The sequence below is a fragment of the Hemiscyllium ocellatum genome, chromosome 3, assembly GCF_020745735.1.
Source record: "Hemiscyllium ocellatum isolate sHemOce1 chromosome 3, sHemOce1.pat.X.cur, whole genome shotgun sequence".
NCBI lineage: Eukaryota > Metazoa > Chordata > Chondrichthyes > Orectolobiformes > Hemiscylliidae > Hemiscyllium > Hemiscyllium ocellatum.
Genome location: NC_083403.1, coordinates 56,001,849 through 56,013,968, shown reverse-complemented (window position 1 = coordinate 56,013,968; position 12,120 = coordinate 56,001,849). Strand labels below are relative to the sequence as shown.

The window sequence follows — 12,120 nt, the reverse complement described above, 5'->3', positions numbered from 1 at the left end:
TAAATTTGAAACTTAAACAAAACCTCACATTTATGCAACACTTTTTAATGACCATAAGAGGTCTCAAAGCACTTCACAACCAATGAAGTACTGTACTTTGTTGAAGTGTACTTACTGTTGAATGCAAGAAACACAGTATTCATTATACACACAGCAAGCTCCCAGAAACAGTAAAGTGGTAATGACCAAAGGATTTTTTATTTTTGGTATTTCTTTCAGGGATAAGAATATCTGGGATAAGTCCCCTTCTAGTCTTCACAATAATGCTTCAGGACTTTTTTGCATCCACCAAAGCTGGAAGATGAGACTTGTCTTATACTTGATGTGAAAGACGCCACCTCCTAAAAGGGTAATAATCTCAGTCTGCAACAAGTAGTACAGGAATGTGAGTCTTTATCGTGCTTAAATCCCGATGTGGGAATCTGAACATATAACTTTGCGATTCAAGAGTTGAGAGTGCTATTAAGCCACGATTGGCCCACACCATGTATTCACTTATGATATATAGTCTATTTTCTAGATTGACAGCATTCCCCACTTAGTACCTACAACGCAAAAGCCCTTAATAAACGGAGAGCAGGGGAAATAAGAAAAAGCTTTTTTTTAAACCACCTGAATTGCATCGTAACTATGCTTGTGACGCTCATTTGTTGAAATGAAACTTGGACTTTCATCCCACAACGGTCGGTCATTTTCTACCACGTTTGAATTGATGTGAAAGCCAAAACCCGTCGCATCAACGCAAACGCGGCAGTGTAAACTGGAACCTTTTGAAGGACCATTTGTAAAGGACATTAAAAACTGGCGATTTTAGTTTGATTAGTTGTCGCACACCAACGAGATTTGGGGGGGGGGGGGGGGAGAGAGAACATATTTACAAAAGGTGGTGATGTTTTTTTAAATTTAGTGTATGGGTTGCAGCGGATGGTAGGTTAACTTGGTGGACACCGGGTGCGGAAGTGCCGCTTTTGGAACATTGAGACAATGAGGACATTCTATCTGTGGAATGTCGGCCTCGCTCTTTGATACTTGGCCATTGTGACCAACGTTCTGGAACAGGAAGGCGGAGTTGCAAACTCCAGTCACAGACAGTACCGTGTCTGTCAGCTCCACCAACGCTGGAACTTCAGCTCACATACACCCTTCTCCGTAAAGCTGCCAAGCTCTAGGGGCCTTTGGGGTGCACTACAAACACAACACATATTATCACCCCTCCCCTCCCAAAAAATAAATGTACATTATTTGTACCTGTCGCTCAGCATTTACAGACGCTGTGTTACTGCGTGCAGAACAGATGATTTGTTTATTAAGCATGTTTTATTCAATCACAAGACATGCTGTTTTGTTTTAAGTCTGTCTTTCTGCTCCCTCCGTAAATGTAAACATGTCACCTCCAGCCGGGAACTCCGAGCATACAACGGCGAAGGTTGCCGGGAGTTGTAGTTTCGGTCGTGACTAAAGAGAAAGCACTCCAGCCTGCGAGAGGCCGTTCCTGATGAAGGGCTTTTGCCCGAAACATCGATTTTACTGCTCCTCGGATGCTGCCTGAACTGCTGTGCTCTTCCAGCACCACTAATCCAGAATCTGCAGTCATTGTTTTTACTTAGTTCTCTTGAATATGGTTAAAAATCACACAACACCAGGTTATAGTCCAACAGGTTTAATTGGAAGCACACTAGTTTTTGGAGCGAAGCTCCTTCATCAGGTGATACTGGAGAGCTCCATCGTAACACAGAATTTATAGCAAAAATTTGCAGTGATGTAACTGAAATTATACATTGAAAAATTGATTGTCTGTTAAGCCTTTCATCTGTAGAATACAGTGATAGTTTCACTTCTTTCATGTATAAATCACAAAACCCTTTTCAAATTTGCATTCTTGGGTTAGCTGCTAACAATGGTGATAGCTAGACAATATGTTGAAGGCATCTCCAACTCTTGAATATGCATATCAACAGAGTCATTTTGCAAATATCAGTCTTTGAGCACACTTTTTGATAGGGATTCTCGAGTTGCCGCAGCAATGGATATGATGACTAGGAAGTTGATTGGTGTTTGTCATAAATAGTAAACAAAATGCACATTTTGTCTCTTTTTTTACCAAAACATATGTACTCAAATAGTTACAATTTTTCTAACTACCCGATTGCAGACCAAGGAATCTACTGTCTCATGGGTTATGTCAAAATTTTAAAAACACATCAAAACGTCAAAGTTTCTATCAAAGCCTTGAATGAACAGAAATCAACAAGTGTTGTCAACTCCTTATTTTCAACCCCGTCCCCTTAGCCTCACTTTTCCACTCTCCGTAAATTCCTTTGACTAAAATCCCCTGGGATATCAGCATTTGCCTCTTGCGCATCTATAATTTTAAATACTCCACCATTTATGACCTTGCTTTTAGTTGCCCAAGACGAAGACACCCTGCAATATCCTCTCCAGACCTCTCAGCCTCGCAACTTCACTTTTTTCCTTTAAGAAATTTTTCTGATCGTGGTATGGGCATCTGTCTCCTGTAGTTTGCTGGACTATTGTAAATTTTAATGCTTGACACATTTTATTATACTTTTATGTAAAATAAAAGGTATCATTAGAAGCATTCTATTATGGGACATCTGTTATTTCATTTAACTTATGTTGTTTGGGTCCCCTGTAGTGACGAATCTTTGCTCACAAAATATTTTGACGTGAGCAATTTACAAGGCTTAGAAGATCAACTACAGGGATTAAAAAAAAGATGGTGAAGAAGGGAACTGAAGGTGGGAAACAATTTACAACAGGGGATCGTGAGTTGGAAGGAATGTTAATTATTACTCTATTATTACAACAGTTCTTATTGTCAAGATATTGGAATCTTTAATTGACAGAGAACTTTGAGCGATTGTCAAGATATTTGTAAGGGGTATGTGTTTAGCAAGCCTAATTGAATCTTTTGAGGAATGAATTAGAGTAGTAGATGGAGGAATGTCTATGTATGCAGTTTATATGATCTCCCAGAAGCTTTGCACAAGATATTGCTGACTCAAATTGAAGCTGCTGCAATTGGTGATAAAATCTTGACTTGCTTAGGTGCTTCTTTAGGCAGTGGAAGATAGAGAGTAGGAATAATGGGTCAATATGGTTTGTCAATGGAACAAACTTGAAGGAACTAAGTGGTGGTGTTTCACAAGGTTGCTGGGACCTCAACTACTTACTAATTTATTGATAACTTAGATAACACAATAGAGAGTCTTACATGTAACTTTACAAATGATCCAAGAATAGGTGGAATGGCAAGTAATGTAGACAAGAGCATGACATTGCAAAGATATACTGATAGTTTGAGGAAGCAGACAACATCATTCCTGATGGATTCCAACAATGGTGGGTTGAGGTCATACATTTTTGACCCATAAAAGATCCAAGTAATTTTAAAATCATGAAATATTAGAAATATTGGAGATCCAAAGAGATTGAAAGGGTCAGTGTACACAGATCAATGAAATATAGTGCAATGTCAAGGAAAACATGAGTAAATTCTAATTGGATGTCAGCCATTTTCTGCAGTAGACTGGGATATAAATTGGAGGAAATTTTGCTACAGCTATTAAAAGCAAAGGTTAAAGCATATCATTCACCACCATGTTCACTACTTAGAATACATTGGTTTTGGATTCACCAGTTTGTGACCAGGGCTCCAATGGTTAAATTAAAAGGATAATTGTTGAAACTACTCATATTCCCAGGAAGGTAATCATTGAGAGAAAAAACTAAATTTATGATTTTCAAAGGAAATAATAGAGAAACCTTTATTCTAGTAGGGATCTATGATAAGGTGACATGGAGTTACATGTTGCTGTAAATTGTGATCCTGTATCTGAGCCGCCTGATCTACAGATAGGACGCCACCACTGTGGCACATGTGCCCCAGATACCCACATTCATGATCAATCTTTAAACTAAGCCAGTACATTGGAGTCTGTAAGGAGGAACCTAGTGACCAGGCAGAGGTTGTCTTGACAGCATTCACCACTAAATGTGTTCTGTGCCCTCATTTGCCGTTCCATATATGTGTAATGCAACTGGAAAATGACTGGGGCACCAGCCAGGATGGGTGGTGTTAGTTCATTTTGATCGGCAAAAGCACATGATCTATGTCTGCTGGACATTAGGACATTGAAAAGGCAAATACAGGAAGCATCTGATTGCAAACTCCAGCTCTATTTCAATTGCAAGCACTTCTTTGCTGGGGGAAACAATGGCGGAAGTGATATTAATGCTAGACTATTAATCCATAAATTTAGGTAATATTCTGGAAACCTAGGTTTGAATCCCACCACAGCAGTAGTGGAATTTGAATTCAATAAATATCTGTACTTAAGAATCAAATGTTGACCATGAAATCATTGTTGATTGTCAGAAAAACCCATCTAATTCACTAATGTCCTTCAGGGGAGGATATATTCCATTATTATCTGGCCTGGCCTATATGTGTCTCCAGACCCACAGCAATGTGGTTGACTCTTAACTGCCCTATGAAATGGCCTAGCAAGTGCTCAGGTGTAATAATCACTACAAAGTCTCAAAAGACAAATAAAACAGTCAGACAACAAGGCATCAACCCGAGACACCAGAAATTACAGCAGTAAAAACAGCTTGCAATTTTTGTGAAGATTTTGTGTAGCTCAGGTTGTAAATTTGCTCACTGAGCTGGCAGGTTTGTTCTCAGATGTTTCTTCACCATGCTAGCTAACCTCATCAGTGAGCCTCTGTTGAAGCACTGTATTCCACCCCACTTTCTATTTATGTATCTGTTGTGGTGGGGATATCACTTCCGGTTCTTTTTCTGAGAGGTTGGTAAATGAGGTCCTAATCGATGTGTTTGTTGTTGGAGTTCCGGTTTGAATGCTAGGCCTCCAGAAATTTCCATGTGTATCTTTGTTTACCTGTCCCAGGATGGATAGATTGTCCCAGTCGAACTGGTGTTCCTGTTGTCTGTGTGTAAGGATACTAGTGTTAGTTGGCATGTCTGTTGGTGGCTAGTTGGTGCTCATGTATCCTGGTGGCTAGTTTCCTGCTAGTCTGTCCAATGTCATGTTTGTTGAAGTCCTTTCAGGGTATTTTGTATATGATGTTAGTTCTGTTAGTTGTTGGTACAGGGTCCTTGAGATTCATCAAGAGTTGTTTCAGTGTGTTGGTAGGTTTGTGGGCTACCATGATGTCAAGGGGCCGGAGTAGACTGGTCATCATCTCCAAGATGTCATTAATGTATGGTAGTGTGGGTAGAGTCTTTAGACATGTTGTGTCTTCTTGTTAAGATTTGTTGTATAAGAATCAGCAAACAGTGCTTATCGGTTCTTGAATATGTTGTATAGGTGCTTTTCTTCACCATCTCATAATTCCTGGATGCTGCTGTGTGTTGTGGCTGATTTAAATAATGTCCTGATGATTGCTCCAGTAGTTGAGCATCTGGTCTGTGTGTGTCACTTTCCTGGAGACGCTGGTCTGCAGCTCTGCATTGGCTTTTCGTTCCACTGTGACATCTAGGAAGGGGAGTCTGTTGTTCTCTTCTTCTTTGGTGAATCTTATACCAGTAAGGAAGTTGTTTATGTGTTTGTGGGTTTCTTCTAATTTGTTCTATTTAATGTTGACAAAGGTGTCTTCCACATAGTGGATCCAAAGCTTGGGCTGCATCGTGGGGAGGGCTGCTCATTCCAACCTCTGCATAGCTGCTTCTGCCAAGAATCCTGATGTTGGTGATCCAATGGGTGTCCCGTTGATTTGTTTGGAGGTCTTGTCATTGAAGGTGAAGTGGGTTGTGAGACACAGGTCATCTAGCTTGTGCATGCTGTCCTTGCTGATGGAGTTGGTGCTGTCTGGTGTTTGTGTCCTTGGTTCGTCTAGTAGGGCGGCCAGTGTTTCTTTGGCCAGGGTGATGTGTATTGATGTGACTAGTGTCATCACATTTAAGGAAACCATACCTTGCTGTCTTCTACCTTGGTGTCTTTGATGATGTTCAGGAATTCCTGGGTGGAGTGGATGGAGTGGGGTGAATTTTCTACTAGGTATTTCAGTTTGTGTTGAAGTTCCTTTGCTAGTCTGTATGTAGGTGTGAGACTATGGGTCTGAGGGCAGCCCCTGGATTGTGTACTTCTGGTAATCCGTAGAAACGGGTGTGTTGGATCCTTCAGGTTTCATTCTTTGGCTGTCTGTTTTGTTCATTTCACCTGTCTTGTGGAGTTTCTTCGGTCATATTGTAATCCGGTTTTCTAGCTGTGGAGTCAAGGCCATCACCACCTGTCTTGTTGGATGTTAACTTGAAAGGGTTCAGAAAAGATTTACAAGGCTGTTGCCAGGGTTGATAGGTTTGAGCTATAGGGAGAGGCTGAATAGGGTGTGGCTATTTTCACTGAAGCTTTGGAGGCTGAGGAGTGACCTTATAAAGGTTTATAAAATCATGAGGGACATGGATAGGATAAATAGACAAGGTCTTTTCCTCAGGATAGGGGAGTCCAAAACTAGAGGGCATAGGTTTAAGGTGAGAGGGGACTAAGGAACAACTTTTTCACACAGAGGGTAGTGTGTGTATGGAATGTGCTGCCAGAGGAAGTTGTGGAGGCTGGTACAAATAAAAGGGATCTGGATGATTATATGAATAGGAAGAGTTTACAGGAATATGGACCAAATGCTGGCAAGTGGGACTACATTAATTTAGAATATCTGATCAGCGTGGATTAGTTGGATCAAATGGTCTGTTTCTGTGCTGTATGTCTCTGTGACTTTATGACCTGCAAAGCCCTCACATCCACAAACATTCTTGTCACTCCACCATTGACATTCACTAGCAGCATAGAGTCATAGAGATGTACGGCATGGAAACAGACCCTTCGGTCCAACCCGTCCATGCCGACCAGATATCCCAACCCAATCTAGTCCCACCTGCCAGCACCTGGTCCATAACCCTCCAAACCCTTTCTATTCATATACCCATCCAAATGCCTCTCAAATGTTGCAATTGTACAAGCCTCCACCACATCCTCTGGCAGCTCATTCCATACACGCCGTATGTACCATCAAAGAGATGCACTGCATAAATTTGCCAAAGATCCTTAGACAGGACCTTTCCAACTCACAATCACTTCCATCTAAACAAACAAAGGCACCAGTTACATGGGAACAACATCACCTGTGAGTTGCCCTCCATCACCATCACCAAACTACTCACCATCCTGACTTGGAAATATATCACTGTTCCTCCATTGTCACTAGGTCAAAGCCCTGGCATTTCCTCCCTAATGGCATTGTAGGTCCAACTACAGCGATTCAAGAAGACAGCTCACCCCATCTTCTCAAGGGACAGCCATAAATGATGGTCCACCCAACAACATCTAAATCCCATGATGTAATAAAACAAATAATTCAATGAAAATATGCAATGCATTGCAGAGTAAACCTGCTTATACGGTAAATTTTGGTCAATGGCAGATTGCCACATGTCACTGGTACTGGCTAAACTTACATTGGTATTCAGTAATGCAGAAGATAGCAGCAATACCTTAAAAGGGGAAAGCTGACCAAAAGCATTTCATAACTTTGAAACTTCCAAGGGTTCTCTGGGACAAGAGGCACACCACTGTGTCACATGTCATGTTAATAGGACATTGAATTCAATGATGCATGAAATGGTTGACGCGGCTGTGGGATCAGAAGTGTATCATAGCACAGCCACCATTCTGTTTTGATGTGTTGGTTGTTCAGCCAGCACAGGACCTTCACCAAGTTGGTGAACATTCTGCAGCTAACGCCATGGTGAAGCAGATGAAGGAACTACTGATGGTGAATTTCCACAGTTTTGTCCACACAGAACGTGCCACACAATCCTGCTGAGCTGTGCTCAGCACAGTTGGAGCAGGCAATATGGTGATGTGATAGATGCTAAGGAACTGATAACATGGTGCAATCATCCGAGAAGAAAGATGAAACTCTCATTGTAAATGACAGAGCTGAAAGTGATTCATGCTCAATTCTACTAGATGCAAGTTGGGTGTAGCTGAAAATGTGTTGCTGGTCAAAGCACAGCAGGCTAGGCAGCATCTCAGGAATAGAGAATTCGATGTTTCGAGCATAAGCCCTTCATCAGGAATGAGAGAGAGTAGCCAAGCAGGCTAAGATAAAAGGTAGGGAGGAGGGACTTGGGGGAGGGGCGATGGAGGTGGGATAGGTGGAAGGAGGTCAAGGTGAGGGTGATAGGCCGAAGTGGGGTGGGGGCGGAGAGGTCAGGAAGAAGATTGCAGGTTAGGAGGGCGGTGCTGAGTTGAGGGAACCGACTGAGACAAGGTGGGGGGAGGGGAAATGAGGAAACTGGAGAAATCTGAATTCATACCTTGTGGTTGGAGGGTTCCCAGGCGGAAGATGAGGCGCTCCTCCTCTAGCCGTCGTGTTGTTATGTTCTGCCGGTGGAGGAGTCCAAGGACCTGCATGTCCTCGGTGGAGTGGGAGGGAGAGTTAAAGTGTTGAGCTACGGGGTGGTTGGGTTGGTTGGTCCGGGCGTCCCTGAGGTGTTCTCTGAAGCGTTCCGCAAGTAAGCGGCCTGTCTCGCCAATATAGAGGAGGCCACATTGGGTGCAGCGGATGCAATAGATGATGTGTGTGGAGGTACAGGTGAACTTGTGGCGGATATGGAAGGATCCCTTGGGGCCTTGGAGGGAAGTGAGTGTGGAGGTGTGGGCGCAAGTTTTACATTTCCTGCGGTTGCAGGGGAAGGTGCCGGGGGTGGAGGTTGGGTTGGTGGGGGGTGTGGATCTGACGAGGGAGTCACGAAGGGAGTGGTCCTTGCGGAACGCTGATAGGGGAGGGGAGGGAAATATATCCTTGGTGGTGGGGTCCGTTTGGAGGTGGCGGAAATGACGGCGGATGATACGTTGTATGCGGAGGTTGGTGGGGTGGTAGGTGAGAACCAGTGGGGTTCTGTCTTGGTGGCGGTTGGAGGAGCGGGGCTCAAGGGCGGAGGACCGGGAAGTGGAGGAGATGCGGTGGAGGGCATCGTCGATCCCGTAGAAAACCATCACTGATTGTCAGGGCCATGATGCCACCATGTGGTTCATTTACATTCCTTTCTGGTGGCTGTCAAGAGGAGCTCATCTTTGGCCTTGTCCGGATACTTGCCTATGCATGATATTCCTCTATTGTAAATAACAAGATGCAGATTAACAGTAGGCTTTGGAGAAAGAATAATAATGATTTAGAGAGGGTGTTTAGGTGGAACACGGCTAAGAACAGGTAAACTGTGCAAGGGTGTATCCGACATACTGACTATGTGCCGTAGGTCGCTGTGTTTTAATGCTGCCAGTGAGTGGCATGCCAGACTGACAACATTTGTCCAGGTGCTCAATGACCTTTGAAAAATGGTGCAGGTGGAAGGGATGGCATATACCCAGTCAATTGCTCTGTGAATGCCACATTTGGTACAATGGGAATAGAAGCAGACATGAGGGACACCATGAGGTGAGATGGATAGTTTATAACGTGAGTTGTGTAGGTTAGGGCAATAAATCTCATTAGGTTTCACAGAGAGAGAATTGCTTCAAAAACTTGACACAACTTGCACATGATCTAAAAACATAAAATTTGACCTGAGGTGCCTGGACAGAGAAGGCAGGGAAACATTGTTCCTCATTAGTAGAATGGTGGATAATCAACAAATTTGAAGTAGAAGTTTTTGTAGCAGCAAGTCAGAAATTCACAATGCATGAGGATGGTGGATATGGAAATAATGGGCACTTAAAGAAAATAAAGGCTATGGTGACTGTTGTATCAATTTGTTATGAATGCAATAGCTAGGGAGCCATTCCATTTGTCCAATCATTTGTATTGTTTCCTATCACTAAAGTCTTGATTTATTGGACACTGGAGGCTAATTCTTGCATTTTGTTTTAACCAATCTCAATGCACTTCTCGAATCATCACAAAAAGTCTGTTTATTGAATCTTGTACACCTGTCCATTGGGAAAAGCACTTGTGGTCAGCCTATGTTATCTAAAATGATTGCTAATATAGTAGAACTATACAGCTACAGACACTGTACAGTAAATTCTCTTCTTTATTTTAACAATCGACCTGTAAAAATCAGTACTACTCATTATACAAAACGTTATGCAGATTTTCATATTCAATTGATTTAGCTAGATCTAACTTTTAATTGTAAGATATGTGTTATATTTTAACATACTGTAGATTAGCAAAATGGCTGTAGTAGTGAACAATTTAACATAGCCAAATTCAAAGGTTGTTAGGAATCAAGTGATTCATTCATCAATGAGCTGCTTTGTTATTTTTAGCAAATATAAAAGATGAACTTATTCATTTATTTGAAGTTGTAAAGAATTGAAAGCGCTATACACTAACACAGTGCAGCCTCTAATTTCTTAAGATATCACTGGCAGTGTGATGGCTACGGATGACAGCTGACCGAAGGCCATCCGAACTGAAACAATGCAAGTCTTTTACAGTACGACAATTGTTTCCTAACAATAATCCTTTCTCATTTTTGAATGTCAGCAATTCAGAATCTCAATGTGTTGGACTATCAAATAAAATGTTTTCAGAGACAGTTTAGTAATTCAGTAGTAATTATTTTAATCATTCCTGGCAAAGGATGGTTTCTAATGAGCTCTTGCCTGCTGTGGATTCCAGGGAGAATGAATTCTCTTTGTGTTGACAAAGAGGCCCAACACACTGGAGAAAACAAAATGGCTGGACAAATCATTCATCTATGCAAATATCAGTGGCGAATGGTCAAATGCATTTATTACTAACCTCATTATCGTAAACAAGACAAAAATCATGACTGGCTGTCATTGACATGTTGGCAAGCGTGATTTGTGTGCCCCTTACTGATATTCTAAGGATCGGAAAAGGCATTCCAACAGGGAATTGTTTACAAAAGAGTAAATTTCGCAGAGACAGATACTTGAGACAAATTTGATTGACAAATATTATTCATTTTTGGAAATACCATTGTATATTTAATTAAAGAATAGACTAAAATGAAAAGTAATAGTCTTTACTACTAAGCAAGCATACTTATTCATAAATATTTTGTAGCAGTTTTTATTACAACATTGAACATTCACAGATCACAATCAGCAATAAGAAATTGCAAGCATATGTCTGGATTAAATAATAGATACTGTTTTAATGAAACATTAAATTTGCTCACTGGAAGCCAAAAATATAACCCATAGATATTTTGATAATACGCTTTTGAATTTAAAAGACATTAACATAGAAGGTTGTGCAAGGGAATTTGTTTCGTTTCTCAGGATCTCAATTACAATAGTTGCACACACAAACAGTGACACTACAATATTGCTCCATCAGTACACTTAGTTAATGTATTTTCTTCTTTCACCTTAGAATATTGGTGTGATCTCTACAGATGTTGCATAAACTGAGTAGAGTGTCACATTCCAGATTATGTGATTGTTTTTAGGCAGAAAGGGCTTGGATAAAGGTTATAGGGTCATCGATTGACCTTCACTTCATAGACAATGTATATGCAGGTTCTTAAGTTTCTGTTGTGTTTTGATGTGACTGAATAGGCCAATTGTTGACCAGTTGGTCTTTGTATATGTACAGCAAGGTATCCCATGAATTAGTGGGATTTAAAGTGCAGGATTTGCTTCCTGTTATTTCCTCCCTTACCACTGCGCTACCTCAACATTAATATATTTGGGATCATTGCAGGCTGATGGATAAATTGTTGTCATTTTTAATGATTGGCCTCCCACTCATCGGTGTCAATGTTGTTGCACTTCAGACAAAGTCCAAAGTGTCTTTGGAACATTTTCCTTGGTGTCCCCACCTCCCCTCCCCCAACCCCTATAAAGCCCGGAGAATGCAAACCATTTGAGAACTGAGAAAACAGGACCTAGCAGGGGATATGTATTTTGGCCTTACAGATACAGTTTCCTGTCTATCTTAATTGGATTTGGAGGAGTTTTGGCTGAATACTGATAGATATTGCTTTAAAAAGGTTGATAGTATTTGTTCAAAGGTCCTTCTGTTGAATCTAGAGATTATGGAAAGGTATTGCTGGCAGAATTTCTATTGTGCTCTTATTTGTCACTGAAACACAGTCCG

The 12,120-nt window shown here is 41.4% G+C and overlaps 1 protein-coding gene across 2 annotated transcripts in view; it reads right to left on the bottom strand.

Moving 5' to 3' along the window:
- Positions 1–1,378, bottom strand: part of fbxl4 (F-box and leucine-rich repeat protein 4) — a 108,092-nt gene extending 106,714 nt beyond the window's left edge. For both annotated transcript variants that reach the window (XM_060820799.1, XM_060820809.1), the window contains exon 1: positions 1,249–1,378. The gene's annotated coding sequence lies outside the window, so the exon portion shown is untranslated. The remainder of the gene's footprint in view (positions 1–1,248) is intronic.
- Between the last annotated feature and the right edge of the window lie 10,742 nt (positions 1,379–12,120).